This window comes from Corvus moneduloides, chromosome 8 (genome assembly GCF_009650955.1).
Source record: "Corvus moneduloides isolate bCorMon1 chromosome 8, bCorMon1.pri, whole genome shotgun sequence".
Lineage (NCBI taxonomy): Eukaryota > Metazoa > Chordata > Aves > Passeriformes > Corvidae > Corvus > Corvus moneduloides.
The window spans coordinates 36,080,515-36,097,335 of record NC_045483.1 but is presented as its reverse complement, the minus strand read 5'-3'; the positions used below and the strand labels follow the sequence as shown (position 1 = coordinate 36,097,335).

Here is a 16,821-nt window from a genome sequence, read left to right as displayed (position 1 = left end):
AAGAGAAGGCAGGGATGTAATAGAAGTTATCACCGTGTTTGCAATTATTCTGAGTAGTAAAACAGATTAAGTAGAGGCTTAAGGCATGAGCTTAGTGAATGTAGCCATACCTAAACAAACAGTGGCAATTCTGCTCTTTCACTCTGAATTTTTAGATTAAATAAATGGCAGTCATTGAAATTATATGTAAGCACATGCAAATATTTGATTAACAGTCTTCACACTTTCGCATGTAATTCTCACTCTCTTAATAAAATAATCCACCAAATTTTAAAGTCAAAATTAAAATTTTCTCTAATTAAAAGCATTACTTTTCAAATATGATTGTGCACTGCGACAAACGCTACTGAATTCTGCATTAGCACAGAAGCTCCTGAGCTCTCAGACCTGTCGGTCTCCTGTATAAGCAAACAAGATTCTCTGCTAAAATCTCTGTGACTCATGTAATGCTGGTGAGGAGAAATATCTGGCCAGTGCAACACCTCGGATGCTGAGCAGTACTGCCCTCCTGCTTAACCTCCCTCTGCTTCCTTTCCTTCCTGCAGGAGTTAATTTGAAGAATTTGGATGTTTAAGAAGCATGAGGGAAGGGAAGTAAGATAAGAGAGGTTTTCATTCACCCACGTGCTTACAAATGGTGCTGAGGCATGAGCTGTGAGCTGATTTGCAAAGTGCACATTGCCATTCCAATATTTACAGTGTATCTGCAAAGCACCAGGGTACCACAGGGGTTAAAATTCCTGCTCTCATCACTTTTGTACCGGAGAGGAACACAAGAAGGCTCCATCTAAATCAATATGGCTTTGGCTTTTGCCTTCAGAGAAGGTGAGGGAAAAAAATTTCGGCCTCGGGTTCAGCTGGGGGATTGAATCTGGATTTACACAAGTGAAATTGAGAAGAAGGGGTCACAGGGTGGCTGAGCAAGTGTAACAACAACTGGCAGCTGAAGGGGATGGTCCTGCACCCCCTACAAAGTCTGCTCATCCCAGACCTGCTCAGCAAGGGCTTTGCTGCTTATCTGACTCCTCAGTGATCCCCCTTGGCTTGTTAAGGATGAAGTAGATGCTGCCTTTTGCTGCCAGGTGAGTTTTCCTGCTGATTTAGTGAGTTGAACGGGGTCAAGCAAAGTTGCTGCAAGGCTAAGATGAACTTGGGGAACTTTTCTTTTGGTGGCAGGGCAGCCAACTAGGCAGAACTCATTTCCTGAGCCCTACTCGTGTCTTCATGCGAGCAGCTGGGGGGGGGAGCAGCAGCAGCAGTGGGGTTGGGATCTCCTGCCAACCTCAGTCTTCTCGGGGTTTTATTGTTAAATAATCATTCTTTACATCCTGTTCTGAGGGGAGGAGTCTGGCCTGGGCTACTGCATTGATCAGGGCTTAAGCTCATGAGCTTTGGGGGCAGAGGTAGGGGAAGTTACAGTGTATGTGCAGTGTTGTTCATAAATATTGTAGTAAAAAATGAATAATGGCTGAGTCCCTGATTCCACAGACTGCTGATCCTGCTTGAGATTTTAAATCAGGTAGTTCACCAAAAATCTCCCATTTAGCCTGCAAAGCTCACATATTCAGGAAACACTTATATTTAAAGCAAATTAACAAGGAAGCTGATGGGCCTCTGTTGAAGTGCACGAGGATCTTTACAAGTATCTCTTGTTTGTAAAGACAAATGCGCAAGGACAACTGCTGGAAGCCTAAACACCACTTCTGCTAATGAGCTGATTCTACGCCAGTACCAGGACACACGATCTTCAGCCGCTGTAATTAATATTAATTTTTACTTCACAGAAATCAGCCCTGTTCACTTCCCACCCCACGCCAGCATCCCCGAGCTGATCCCGCTCTCGGAGCCCACAAGGAGTCCGACGCGCTGCAGTTCCTCTCTGTTTCAGTGGGTTTTTCTCCTCCCTAGCAAGGCGAGCCCCCGCAGGTGCGCGGAGGTGAGGGAGAGGGGGCGATGTCCGCCAAGGAAGGCGCTGGTAGACGGGCCAGGGATGCCGGGGCGGGCAGGAGCGAGGCGAGGCAGGCAGGAGGGAGGGAAGGAAGGGAAGGCAGGAAGGGGGGGTAAGCGGCCGGTGCCTGCGGCTGCAGTTCGCCGTCCCTCCGAGCCGTGGCGGGGGCACACTCCGCCCGCGTTTGGCGAGCGCGGCTCCGCGCCGCTCCCGAGCGGGGCACGGCGGGGCAGCCGGGGCCCGAGGCGGAGGTAAGGATGCAGGGACGGGGTGGTGAGATGGGATGGGATGGGAGATGGGATGGGGAACCCGCATCGTAACAGCGAGGCCGCCCGAGCTGCGGGAGCCGCGGCCCCGTGCGCTGAGCGGGTGCGGGAGGGAGCGAAGCCACTCGCCCGAAGCCACTCGCCCCAGTGGCTCCTGGCCGCAGTTTGGGGCCACCGGCGCGACCGCGGTGAGGGCCTCTGAGCGGTGGGTGCTGCTACGTGGCGCTGTCCAGGGGAGAAGCACTTGCGTGCAGGCTACTTGTCAGCGTCCCGCTTCCCTCGGATCAAACTGTACTCCTTGTCTAATATCCGGAGTGTTAGAGCTCCTCGGGACTCTGAAGTACAGCGCGAGTCCTTCTGAAGGTTGGGATTGGTTATTAAGATTCCAAAGGAATTAGCAGAAGATCAGATTCTACTGAGCTTCTGTGCAGAAAATGTGTGGTTTCTAAGTCTGCGTTGACGTTTGGATCTGAGAGGCTATTGAGACACTCAAGATTTACATGGTCATCTTCACGTGAAAGGTCAGGAGTGACTATTTTCCTTTTTAAAAGGTTTTACAGACAGGTGCTGATGGTTTTGTTGATAGAGTTGCCCGCAGAAGTGTGAGGGAGGAGCACAGGTAAACCCAATAAAGGGGTTTGAAGTCAAGAGGGGAGGGGAGTTTGGTGTAATTAAATGGGCTAATTCGCGTTTTGTATTCGCTTGGCTAAGGGGGAAAAACTCTCTTCAGGAGTGAGAGAGCCTATCCTGCTCTGGGCTGGAGATGAGTGGAGGGGGTGGGGTGAAGAAGCGAACATTTGCGTTTGAAACCAGCAGCGCATTAGGTGCCGTTCCCTTGTATCGGCCATAAACGGCTGAATCAACGCGGAGTTTGTTTATTAAGAGATGAAGGTTTGCGCTGCTTTAGGATAACACCCGGAGGTTTGCCCCCTCAGGGCCTCTTGTGTCGCCGCAGTGGGTGCGATTGGCCCAGGTTTGTGCGGGATGTTGTTCTCGGGGAGCAGCGGGAGCTGGCGGCGGGGCTGACCCGCCGCGCACACCGGGCAGCCAACAGGTCCCCGCGGTGTTGATTCGCCGCCTGAAACTTCGCACGCCGAATTCAGGCGGGTGGCAGCCCAGACACTGAGCCTCCGAGGAAACAGGCCTACAGGTGGCATTTGGGGATAAGGCATCAGCAGCAAGCACAGCCTCGGCGGTGGGTGCGCGTCGGTCCGGAGTTGGGCTCAGTAAGTGCTGAGAGCGGCTTTGCCGGAGGTTCCTTCCCCGGTGCCGCGGCGCATCTCCCGCTCGGGCAGGGCGGGGGGCGCGGGGTTGGAGCGCAGCGCAGCCGCGGCGGGCGGGAGGGGGGCAGGGAGGGAGGGAAGGAGCGCGCCCCGAGCCCCTGGCCCGCTCTGCCGTGCGCTGCCTGCCCTGGCTGTGCCCGTGGCCGGGGGACAAGACGGGCGGTGGGGCTGCCGGGGAGTTGGCTGCACTATCCCGGAGGAGCAGCGGCGGAGGACCGGCTGCCGAGGCAGGGATGCCCGGAGCCCTCGCGAACGCTTGCTGCCTTCTTTCCTTCCCCCCCTCCTCCCTCCCTTCCTTTTTTTTTCCCTTTTGCCGGTGCGGGGAGGCGGGCACGAGCAGCGGCTCCGCAGCGCAGCAGCGCTTTCCCCGCGCCGGGAGCCGCGGCCGCGCCGGGGGGGCAGCGGCGGCCCCGCTCCCGCGCTCCCCCCGCCCTGCGCAGGCACCGCCGCAGCCGCGCTGGCCCCGGCGGGCGGAGCGGCGCCGCCGCTGCCCCCGCGCCCGCACGGACCCCGCGGCCTCGCTGTCAGAGGGCGGCGGCCCCCGGCCCGGCCCGTCCCGCTGCCTGCCACGGCCGAAAGTTTCCTGGCGGAAGGGGGTAAGTCGGGGGCGAGGGAGGGATGCGCAGGCGGGGGGGATGCTGCACCTGCGCTGCCGCGGCTCCTCGGGCTGCCTCAGCCCGGAGGCTTCCACCCTGCTGGGGCAAGGGCAGGGCTCCGCGGCCGGAGCCGGGAGAGCCTCCTCCAGCGAGGACAAACACCCATCTCCTCCTCCCCTTCCCCATCGGTCCCTGTCGCCAAGCAGAGGAGAGACGGTGACCTAAACTATTGTGGTGTCGCTTTGAGATGCAGGGTTAATTTGCGAGGGCCAGTAGTGGTAGAAATGCAGCGCTCAGACTTTAATATCTGCATATGGTAATGGATAAAATCAAGGAACCCGTTAGTATTCTGCTCCTGTAATACTTGGCGCGGGAGAGGCTGCTGTTCCAGCACATTTCCGAGCTCCTTTGGGGGAAGCGGAGTGATTCTGGGTGCCTTCCCTGCTGCCTTTTCTCGAGTGCCTCAGCCCTTCAGGCATCGGGGGAGTCCTGCGGAGGGGACACGGGAAGCTCATTGCCTTGCAACCGCAAAGCTGCGGGGGGACACCTTCTCGGGCTCGGAAAGCCCCGGGAAAGCTTTGGGAGAGGGATTTTGGGAGTGGCAGGAATGAGCAGGGTAACCCCGGTCCCCGGCTCCTGGTAGGTGCTGTGACTCTGCTGCCTGCCTTTTACACACCCCAGTGATTTTATCTATCCCTGTGGCTGATGCGAGCTCTGTGTTTGAAATGTTGTGCGAACTTGAGGGATGTACGGTGAGGTCAGCCGTGGGGGCTGGAGCGGGAGCACCGAGATTAACTCGGGAAGAGCAAGACAGACGTGTGGGTGGTGTCATCTGGGGGCACATGCCGGTGGAGGTAGGTGCCGGCTTTGCAGCCCCTCTGCCTGTTTCGGCAGTTGCCATTAATGATGACTGGATGTTAATTCAGAGGGAGGGGTGTGGTAGTCGAAGGGGTTTTTGGATGCAAATCAATTCCCGTTGACTCATTTGGGCCCCGCCGAGGTGTGGGGGGAAGCCCCTGTATATGCAAGGCGGGTTTGCTCCCACTCCCATCATCAAAAGTTAAGGTGGAAACATTTCTGTGTCTGTTCCCACCCACCCCCCGACGGGAGGAGGTTCGTGACATATAAATTCCTCAGACTGCTCTTTGGGCTGTCTGCGTGTTAAGCAAATACGTTTCTCACTTCGATTGAGAACAGTTTTGCTCTCTGATGAGTGGAAGCTGGGGAAAAAGAGACATTTAAAAATAAAATCAGACTGTATAGCTGGAGTGGTAAAGCAAATGTTCTCGAGATCCCACGTAACAAGCCGGGGATGAATGCAAACTGTTCCTGCCGTGTTACTCTTCCAAATTCAGTTCTCCCCGAGAGGCGCGATCTCCTCCTGCCTCCCAGCAGAGCCCGATCTGCATGGATCACGGAACGGGTGTGAGGGTGCTTTTCCCAGCCCCCGAAGGGGCAGCGGCAGCGTGCTGGCACTGCCGCAGGAGTGACAGCCTTGTCACACGCGTAACCCGGCACCCACAGCAGCGGCGTGGGAGCCTACCCTGCTTTCAACGTTCTGGTGTGCCAAAGCTTTGCGAAATTTGAGGCAGGTTACTCCCAAATCGGGGACTACTGCCTCTCTCCTCTTGCTTCAGCTGCTGTGGATGTGGCAGGCCCCCTTATGCCACCCTCTGGAAGGCACAGTGGCTGTAGGTGACACGTGCTTAATTTTCCAGGGAATGACCGTGGACAGGTGAAGGGACACTTAAATCAGGCTTGCTCGTGTTTTTATTCAAAGTTTTGCAGTGCAGCCTTTCACGTCCTGCTTTTTCTGTAACTTCCCAATGACAATACGTGTGCGTATCTGGAAAAGTGTAAGAGTCTCTAATTCCCTTGGCAAAATGGGAACGGTTGTTGGACACGTGGGCTAAACACCTTCACGAGTGAGCGCTACTTCAGTGTGCATTTTGCAGATGAAGAGGTTCTGTCAGCTTTGTGAGACCGTGGTTATCACTCATTCCTCCATCATATCAGCTGTGCAAGTGAGCTGCTCAGATCTGGGCTCTGATTTTGTGTACAGAAATGGAAGCCTGAAGCACAAAGTCTGTGGAGCTGCTGCTGTGTATCCATGACATAGATGTGTTTATTACCCTTGGGATAGCCTGGGGTTGGTGTCTGTCTGGGACAGCTCCACTGCAGTGCTGGGTGGGCATCTGCTGTAGACTGAAGCTTTGTGCTTCAGAGGCTGCTACAGGAGTGATTTGGGGATACAGAGCTTTGCCAGGGCTGGCAGAAGAGCATGGACCTCAGACAGGAGGTAGAACCTGGCTCGAGTTCTTTTCCCTCAGTTTACAAAATAAACTTATGGAAGTTCCTTACTTACTGCTGCTGGCCCCTGGATGCTTCAGGAACCGCATTTTTACTTAGTGGGACACATCCTTAAAAAGTGGGATCCTTCAGGTCTCCCTTGCTTGCTGCTCCTTTTCTCCTTCCCATGCCTTAGTAGCCTGAACTCCGTGGAGATTTACCCCTGAACCCTGGGATTTAAGTACTTTGTTAACAGCTTCAAACGAGGGATATAAGTTGTTAAAACTCTGCTTGTGGTTAGCAAGCAGGTTAAGGAAATAAAACCAGTAGCTTGGCACTTTTCCTTTCACGGCTTCAGCAAACTTCTGGAAGCAATTAGGCCTTTGTCAAAATGCTCTTAAACAGGAAAATAACAAGAACAGTAGCTTTCTTTTCTTTTTTTTGTTTTTATATTTGTGACTGCATGTGGGCCTCTGTCCAGCCAAGCAGCTAAATCTGAAAATAGGAGAGTAAATTCTGGTCTTAGTTCTGTTGTAACAGTAAGTCTGATATAAACCCATTGGTTTGGCAAAGAGAACTTTTTTACCCATGAAGGTTGTTTTTGGATCTTCTTCATCCAAGCTTGAAGTAAACTTAACAGACTTCTGGCAAAATGAATCATTAGGGGTTTTTTTTTTAATATGTGAACCAGCTGTTTTTCTCTTAAACTTAGAGTGCACAGATGAAAATTTACCTGTTAGCCAAATATTATTTACTTCTTGGTACTTGAAACATGCAGATGGATAACTGAATAGTGGAAGCTTGAAATCTGGATCAAGCCAAAAGGCTGCTTGAGAATTAAACCCAAGTTTGCTTGTTCTGTCCTATTAATAGTTCAGAAATTCAGTGTCTGAACACAGAAAACAGTAGTTAAAGTCGCAAGGATTATTGCTCAAAATCCTGCAATCAGAGCTTGCTGTTTTAATTAAAAATAACTAATCAACTGATTGATGAAGGAGGAAAAAAAAGTGCCTTGCAGGTATGTATTAATTTTGATGCTACCAGAGGATTCTATTTGATGCATTTGTTGATGTGAAATCTTTTGGGGGAGGAGACATTGAGTGCCTAAAAAGCTTGTGCAAGCACAGCATAGCAGGCTTTGGGGAGAGGAGATGCTCCTGCAGCTTTGTGTGCTTCGGGGATTTATTGCAAGAGACTTGACAATGAGCACTAACTCAGCAGTAGTGGGAAGTGGTTTGGTTTCGGCAGTTCGGGCAGCGGGTGTGATCCCCTGGTAGCGGCTCGGGGTGTTCCTGAGCTGTTAGGGTGACAGGCTGTCCTTGGGCCACTGCACACCTGGCTGGACTTTTATCAAGCTGTAGCTCCTGAGAAGGTAGAACAAGTAATTCTGCTGGCTGGTGGCAAACCTCTAGGGAAGAGCTAAAATCACTTAGGAGTGTCTGTTTTGTATGTATAAATCTACTGATCTGACCTCCTTATGACCCCTCTCTATGCCCAAAGCACAGCTTTGTGTGTGGGAGGGACATGGGTGTTCTCTGTGGATTCACTGGGGAAGGGAAAGCCAGCAGGGAGAAGGGTGACCTACAGCTGGGTTGTGGCTGCATCTGCCCTGCATCCCTGTGGATTCCCCTGTTGGCAGAAATTCCACCTTGTCAGTGTGGTTGCCCTCAACCCTTGGCTAATCCCGGAATCCCACAATGATCTGGGTTGAAAGAGACCTTAAAGCCCATCCAGTCCCACCCCGTGCTGTGGGCAGGGACACCTTCCACGATCCCAAGGTGTTTCAAGCCCTGTCAAACCTGGCCTTGGACACTGCCAGGGATCCAGGGGCAGCCACAAAATATTAAGGAGCTACCTTGGAGGTTCCAGGGTGCAGCAAACCCCAGCACTGGGGAGCTGGGGATGAGCGAGGGAGCCCCTCTGCTCTCTGCCAGTGTGGGAAAGGCAGGGGAAGGTGTTAATTGCTGTTTGTTTGTTTAGGCTGCATCGGAGGAACTTTATCTCTACTGGGAACCTCTTGCAGGGGCTTTGGAGAGCAATTAAGGCCCAAGCAGACAGTGATGGATCTCACTTAGGGAGCTGCAGCTGCAGTGACAGCAGAGCTGGGATGAGCCAGGTGCCGGTCAGGCTCTCCTACTGGGTGGATAAAACCCTTGCCCGAACTGTGCTGGCTCAGGGTGCAAATAACCACTGGGAAATAACGTTCCAGTAGGAATTTACATTGGTGGCATCAAGACTGCAATCTTAGCCTAAAGGTGAACAGAGGAATCCTGGGCTTTTTCCCAGTTTTCCTTGGAACTTCAAACAAACCAAGCTTGCCTGTTGTGGATGTTTGCCCGAGGAAGGGCCGTGGACTGCTGTCCTTCTCCAGCCTGTCTTGTCTGCCATCAAGAGAATACCCTGCAACACAGAAAAAGACAGCGCTGGTTCAAATAAATTCCCTGGAATAGTGCAGTCTGAAGGGCAAGGAAAAAAGAGCAACAGAGGGAGGTTCAAAGGGAAGTGCCACAAAGGCTGCAGCTGTTTTCTGTCACTGAAGTACTCCCTTATTTTTTTTTTATTTAGTTCATGCGTTTCATTTTCTAACCCAAACAAACCATTTGAGTTATTGAGAGAAGAAGAGGTAAAAAGGCAAAGCTGAATGATTAAAGCCAGTGGGAAGATTTCTGGGAGCAGTTTGGGAAGGACGCAAGGAGAAAAGTGCTCCTGGTAAAGCATTTTGAGGAGCCATCTTAGTAAAAGACTAGTGAGCCCTTTCTAAGGTAAAGATCACGTTGAAGAACTGAAATGCTGCTCTGGCTGGAGTGATTTAATTAGTGGGAGACAAACACACAGCCACTACTTTTACCAGCGCTTTTATTTATTATTTTTGGTGTTAGGCAGTCAGATTTGGATAAGAATTTGTGCCTAAAATAGCCCCCCCCCCCCCCCCAATACACGTTAGCACACATTTCTACTTAAAACCAACTCAATTCTGTATTTAATGGCTTAGGGCCCAGGTTGTGAGAGGGAAGGTGTAAATAGCAGTGCCTGAGGATCGGGGAGGGCTGTGTGCTAAGGGTTGGTGCTATGATTTTTATCCATTTTCCAGACCTCCTATTGTGGCTGGGGAGCCTTGCTGCACAGCCAGGTTGTTGGTTGTTGCATGCACTTCATTCGTGTGCTGATTGCTGTATTTACTTCGTTCATGTGGCTCCTTCTCGCATATTTCAAACATATAAAAATACTCCTTTGTTTCCCTTTCACATTCTGGTTCAGTGTCCAGCCTTGGGAGGGTCTTGGTGATTTTTTTTTTTTTTTTTTCCCCCCCCTTGGGTGAAATGGACGACTGCAATCTGTTACTTTGTGTTTCATGTGGTGCTTTTGACAAGAGCATGGATGCTAATCCCAGTGTGAAGAGTAATTTGAATGACTGATTGCAACATTTTCAGTTTCCCCCTCCCTATCTGGAGAAGCAGTGCTCCTGCCTCAGTGGGTGTTGTCTTCCGCTGGGCACTTCTGTGGTTGGTTTTGACAAGAGGGAGAGAACTCCTGTGATCTGATGGTCTGGGTGTGCTGGGAGCTATCCCATGGGAATGCTCCACATGGATATTGTGAGCTCTGGGCCATCTCCCGGCACCATGTGAGAGTATAACTCTAGATTTCTCTGATATCCATGTTATGGGACACATCATAATTCAAAGCTAAGAGTTCTACTGAGACATCAGGAGATTCCTTGGACTGGCAGCTCCAAATGTTGCTGGGATGGCATCGGGCAGCTTTGTGCTCCCTCCTTGCAGATCCTGGTGTGGACTTGGCCTGTTTGTAGGGGTGTTTCCCCAGTCAAGCAAACACCCCGTTCCCTGTTCCCATCACAGGAGCTGTTCAAACTTCAGTGATGGATTTTACAGCACTGGGCAGGTGGCACTTGGATCCGGGGGTGGAAGTGGGCTTGGAAGGACTGGGTTTGCAGCTGGGTTTTGATCTTGGAGGTCTTTCCCAACCAGGATTCTATGGTGATTACTGTCACAGTTGTAGAGACAAGGAATCTTTTTCTAAAAAGAGAAATCCATTATGGCCTGTTGGGAGTAGGAGAAGAGGCAAACACTGTTGGTGTGATTTTGATTGAGCTTTCATTTGACTGTTTTTTGAGTGTTTTCTCTAAACAATGAATATTTGAGTGTGGCTGCACTCCAAGGTTACGTTCTTGAGCACTATGGCAGATCCTTATTCCCAGGATTCTTCCCTGTACAAAACTGTGTTTCACCAAGCAAACCGAATTTATGGACTATGAAATTTTTTGGGTTTTTCCTTCCAGTTCTTACACTTGGGTAATATCCAAGCTTGAAATAACTTGGGAACCTTTGTCTTCTGATGGTGTGTTCGACAAGACGAAATAACTCGGGGCTTTATTCTCTGCTCTTGTCTGCAAACAGAGATTGCAAGTTTGAGGAAGCTGTTTGTGAGGCAGTGCAGTGGAAGTAATTGGAATATGGTGTATTTAATTTTACTTGTTGCATCTAGAACAACTGCAAACTAGAAATGAAACCCACACTCTAATGGAATTAGGTTGTGACACTTCAGTGCTGTGTGTATGACAAGGAAAAATGAACAACTTGATGCAGGAATAGATTGCCATTGAATTTTTATTTTTTTCAGTTCCTGTCAAAGAAAGGGGAGGGGTGGTAGATGTGTGAGCACAAGTTCAATTCAAAGAAGCACTGGCTGGTTTCTGAATCCATTTATCTTACAGAGCTTCAAATTATTTAACATTCACAAATAGGATCTCGAAATCTCTCAAGAGCAGTCTGAACTCTGTTATTCAGATGTCCACTAGCATGAATTTGTTCATAACTAAATTGCTGCAGTTCTGATAGTCAGGGAGCTTTCCAGGTCTCTCATTTTACTTAAATTGCTGGACTTTTTCCTCTGTAGGTACCCAAATCAATCATTGAGCAGAAGATAATCTTATCCAGCAGCCTTTTCTTACTATTTTTCCACAATTTTTTTTATTTTCTGAGAGCAGTGCGTTTCACTGGAGTGAAACTTGCAGTTTAAAAAAAAATAAATCATTTAACATTTAATGTGAAACAAGGTTATTTGCATAAGTCCTTACAGCTGAGGAAGATCTGGATAAATGCACCTGGTGAGTTTCAGACTATGGCAGCCAGCTTGGGGTCTGTGGCTTAGACCCAGGAAGCCGGGACCAACCCAGAGAGAGTTTCCCGCAAGGATCAGTCTTCCAGAAGTCCGTGGCGTTCCCTCGGCTGCCGGAGATGCCTCTGCAGAAAGGGTGCCTGTCTCAGCAGGCTGTGAGCTCTTTAGTGATTTCAGCGAGAGTGACTTCAGCTCTTGTTCTGCGAGGCAAACCCCAGGCTGGACCAGGAGGAGAGAGACGAGAGGCTCTTATAGCAGTTCTGCATGAGGCAGCTTTATTAGTCCACGCCCCTGCGAAGGGGAGGCTAGGGATGAGCTCTCCAAACTCAAAGGGGGAGAGGGCTAGATCTTATAGGGATACAAGGGTGGGTGTGAGAGGGTGGAAGCCAATGGGTTACAAGGAATTTACATAGGGTCTCCCAGAGGATCATGGTTCTTGTTTTCTCTCACCCTCACCGAAGTGCTGCCTTTTCCAAGGGGATTCTGCTGGGAGGTTGTGCAATCTCCTTACCAGCAGGCCTCCCTCCAGGGCAGGGGCTGGGCATACCCCACATCAGATGGCTTTGGTTTTTAAGGATGCACAGCCTTTAATAAATAGGATTCATGACTGGTGAACCATGGGGCTCGTGAAATTCACTTTGTATTTTGAAAAACTCCAGGGAATGAGATACTGTGCAAACACAGCTGGAGCAGGAGAGGAGTGCACAGCCCCCAGGAATTCCCCAGTGGCCTCTGTGGTGTCCTTGTGCCTGGCAGCTCCCTTGGGAAGCAGAGGAGAGGGAGGGGAAAGGCTCCTGGTAGGTGTTGTTTCTCCTTCCTGCAGTTGCTCTGGTTTTATCCAGAGGTTTCTGTGGATGAGGGAAGTTCAGCAATATGGCATCTACAGCAGGACAGGAAAGCTGGCCACCATTGTGGCCTTTTTTCATCTGGGAAGGAAGCTGGGGGACTGAAGCTACTTGAATAATTGAATCGGGCTGTTCATGAAATTCATAATAGATGGAGGCTTTGTCCACTGGCACTGCAACCCGCTTCCCATTCGGCTTTATGTCTTCCTGATTATAACTTCAAACAGCAATGAGGCAGTGGAAGACAGGGCCTGCGTTGCCTCATTGAAGGGAAAGGACAGAGGATTATTGAAATCCCTTAAAAACTCTCTTTTTTGGGGGGTACAATGATCTCCCTTAGAGTTTTTGACAATGTTCCTATTCTAATATCTTTGAAGGCAGATTACAAAAAAAAAAAAATCTTCCAACTACTAAGGGAGTCTCAAACTAAAGGGATTCATCCATCAGAAATATGGATGTTATGTCCTCTTGCCCTCCCACAATTTTCAGGATAGTGACAAGTTTATGACTTGGGCTGCCAGCCATGGAGGATGTCATTGAGAGCATGAAATTCCAAGTTCTTTCCAAGGATATCTTTGTATAACTCCTGTGGAAGAAATGAGCAGGTTGGTTTGGTGGCACAACAGGTGATTACGACTGCAAAATGAACTCAGCCTTTTGAGCCACACACAGCTGATACAAGTGGGGGCTTTTTGGATAGAAAGGGATCAGTCAGGGCAATTGTTGGACTGGTTTGAAAATAATTGTGAACTGAAATGAGGCTGGCATTGGTTGTGCTAGATAGTCCCTGTGTGCTGAGAGGAGAGGTGGTGGTTTGGTGGGGACATGTAAAGCTGCTGGAGGAAGTGCTGTGTAGCTGGAAGATTTTTCTAATCCTAAATTTGCATTGAGTAACGTGAATGTTGCTGTAGAATTCTTCTGTCTCTGTGTTTTAGAGTGAAGCAAGTCTTTGGCTTGGTGTTAAAATCAACCACTACAGTTCACAGAATCCCAGACTGGTTTGGGTTGGAGGGACCTTGAAGCCCATCCAGTGCCACCTCTGCCATGGGCAGGGACACCTTCTGCTGTCCTGGGCTGCTCCAAGCTCCAATGTCCAGCCTGGTCTGGGACACTTCCAGGGATCCGGGGGCAGCCCCAGCTGCTCTGGGCACCCTGTGCCAGGGCCTGCCCACCCTCCCAGGGAACAATTCTTTCCTAACATCCAATCTAACCTAATGCCCTCCTCCTGTCTCTGTATACAAATACCTCTTTCCCCACGGCAGTAACAGCCGACATTGCTGTTGGAATACTGGGAGATGTCCAGGGTCCTGAAACGACAGAACTTGGCTCACTCAGCAGGGGGAGAGTCCCTGAGACACGAACAGCTCCTACCTGAGGTTCACTAAGGAATGTGTCCAGTGGGACTGTGCAGTCTTGGAAGAAACAGTTCCTTTCAGGGACAAAAACTTTGGAGATTGGTTCATTGCAATTATCTGTATCCCTGTAGTGTCTTCTGGAATTCTGCATTTTGGGATTTAGTGGGAAACCACCTTCTGTCTCCTGACACAGATGAATGGGTGCACATGCTCTGGGTCTTTCTGAGTAGAGGGGCATTTAGTTGTAATGCAAAAGAAATGATTTTTTTTTTTTTTATTAAGTGCAATTGTAGAAAAGGCACACAAAGGTTTTAATTTTAAGACCCGTGTAGGTCCATCTCGTCAGCCAACATTTGTTAGCAGTTCTTGTAGTGCTATATATGATCTTCTAGCAAAATCACCTGCAGCTTAATATTACATGGGAAATTAAGAATAATGAAATCCATCACTGAGGTCCCATTGTGAGCAGACAGGCTGAAACTCTTGTTAATGTGCTGGTTTACTCACAGAAATGCTCTTTCCCTTTCACTCCGTCTCCTGATCAAATTTTAACAGGAGGTTTGACATTTACATGACATTCACATCTGTAGGAACACTCTTTCCTTTTCCCCACTGCTCCGTTTTCTCAGAGTTAACATTCTGCTGGAAGCAGTGAGAGGGATTGGAGAAGGGAGCCAGCGAGAAACAATCGCTGTAATAAATTGGCTGTGTTCTCTGGGTTGGCTACAACTATTTCAGCCTTCTGGAGTGGTGGGGAAAAGGCTTTAACCCACGAATTGGTGGCAGTTTCTGTGGCATTATCCAACAGATTGCCTGGTTGTGGACCCCTTGTTGCTTTTAGCAGAAGGAATTGTGCAGGGGTAGGAATAATGTGCTGCTTGCTGCTGGTATGGATTTGGATGAGGCTGTGGGGCTCAAGAACTTGAGAAGGAGCTGGAAACCTGGGATTAGGCTGTAAACCCCCTGGGAAAGGATGAGGGTGGATGATGCTCAGCCAGAGGGTCCCTTGCTGAGCTGACCAGAGACCTTGGAAAGGGGACAGGGATGAGCCGGGGCAGTGTCTTGCTCACAGTGTCGAGGAACAATGGGAGCTCCAACAGTACTTCCCGTTTTACCTGGTTTTACAGCTCTATCCACTTGTGAGTGCTTAAAGCTATCCAGAGCCTCCTAAAAGCCATGGAGCCGCTTTCAGCTTCGGTTCTGCTCAAATCAGAACTGATACACAGGTATGTGTTCCGTGGGCATGAAAGAGCGGATTGGTTTTCATGGAAAATGGGGGCATTCCTGTGCTGAAGAAGTTTTGTTGCATGAAAAGGAGGAAGGACATGGAAAACATGGAAGTTCGGATGTGAAATCTGAAGCAGTCACTGAAGGAGTGCAGCTGCCCTGAGCATGACCAATACCAGGCTCAGAAGGATTAATCCTCATTGCCATATAAAATAGAGCTTTATTTTCAGATGTTTCTGCTTCCCCAGTCTGATGGCCACAGCCTTTCTGGGGAGCTGTATGCCAGCATTGCCCTGCTGTGTGTTTTTCATAACTGTGAATTTGATTCAGTCTTGTTCTTAATTCTATCGTAACAATATCATGTCTGTCAGGTGGATTTAGAGGTCAAATTAGCAGTGTCTCTACTTAAAAAAAATTCATCCAAATGGAGCTACTTAAAAATAAAAATCCATACATTTCCCAGATCACAGGGTCTAGAGTTGTTGGCAGTGGCTTGTTCTCCTGTGGTCAGCATGGAACCATTTAAACATTTTAGCTGACCCATCCTTACATTATTTCAGGCAGGCCATGGACTTGTGTTTTTGTTAAGAGCAGAAAGGAAGCTTTGCGGGTAGGTCTCAAGACACAATCAATTCTTCCACTCTTCCCCCTCTTTCAATCCCATTGCAACATGCAACAAGTGTGTTGTTCCATTGCTGTTGTATTTCCTTCCACAGAAAGGATAAAACCACCTTTGTATATTTAGGAGAAGTGTCAGAGCTCCAAGGAATTGGCTGCATTTTGCAGTGGTGTCAGCCGGCAGGTGGTGAAGCACAACTAATGAATTTTGGACTCTGAAATCAGCTATAATGAGGAACTCAGAACCTGGAAATTTATTTTTGAGACCTGTTAGGAACAAACCCAGCACTTCTCAGCTGCAAGGCTGGATGTTGACTCCAAGGTAGGCAGGCATGTCTAATGGCAGAAGATTGGTCGTTGGATTTTAATCTGCTGGGATTGATGCGCGTCCTGGCTTCTTTGGAAATGGGTGGAATCAGGGAGTGGGAGGTAAAAACTAGATCTTCTCTCTTCAAATATGTTCTTAGGTAGTGGTCCAAAGTCTCGTTTCCCATGTTCTGTGCCAGCCCTGCTTTTCAGTGTTGTTATATCAGCTTTTTCCAAGGGGTGCATTGCCCTTTCAAATAACGCAGGCTTTAGCTTCTCGTTTTGTTTTTGTATAAAAGCCTGAATTTGCTCTTGGGCTTAAAAAAGAAAAAAAAAAAACCAGCCAACCAAAAAAAAAAAAAAAAACCCACAAGAAAGAAAGCAACAACAACAAAAAACCACCAAGAAAACCAAGACCTTCTACCGGTTTCGCAACAAGACCATGAAAAAGCAAATGTGGAACACTGGCTAAAGATAGCCTTTAAACAGAACCCTTGGCAGGGTCTTTCCAAGACACCCCTCGTTATCAGCCTGCCCCTGTCCTGGCTTCCTCCAAAGGCATTTCTGATGGCTCTGCTCTGATCACCTGTGCCCTGCTCCTCGGTGAGCTCTGTTTGCTTTCTGCCTCTCTTGAGTGGTCATTCAGAAAACTGTTTCCTTCAAGTGCTCAAATAAACAAGTGACTTTGTTGTTAACATTCTCATGGGAGCTCAGTGCTTGAGGGGACCATTGAGCCTGCCTGGCTGAACATTCCCTCTCACAAAACAAAGCATGTCATGGGCAATATTCCCTCTTCTCAGCCAAAGGCTGATTGCTCAAATTACTCTGCCTATCTCTTACAATTTATGTTTATTTAAGACCCATATTTTCATATTTGTTATTGTGCCAGCATTGTCCTTTTGCTGAAGTAGTTTCCTGCCCTCCTTGGTGTTCCCTGCTTCCACAACGTGTTC

The 16,821-nt window shown here is 49.2% G+C and overlaps 1 protein-coding gene across 15 annotated transcripts in view; it reads left to right on the top strand.

Annotated features, from left to right (window-relative positions):
• Positions 1–2,161: 2,161 nt before the first annotated feature.
• Positions 2,162–16,821, top strand: part of PCDH15 (protocadherin related 15) — a 684,600-nt gene continuing 669,940 nt past the window's right edge. For 8 of the 15 annotated variants that reach the window (XM_032115593.1, XM_032115575.1, XM_032115584.1 and 5 more), the window contains exon 1: positions 4,019–4,092. The gene's annotated coding sequence lies outside the window, so the exon portion shown is untranslated. Of the gene's footprint in view, positions 2,199–4,018; positions 4,093–16,821 lie in introns of those variants that run through there. The other 7 variants (XM_032115587.1, XM_032115586.1, XM_032115592.1 and 4 more) reach the window with 3 other exon arrangements.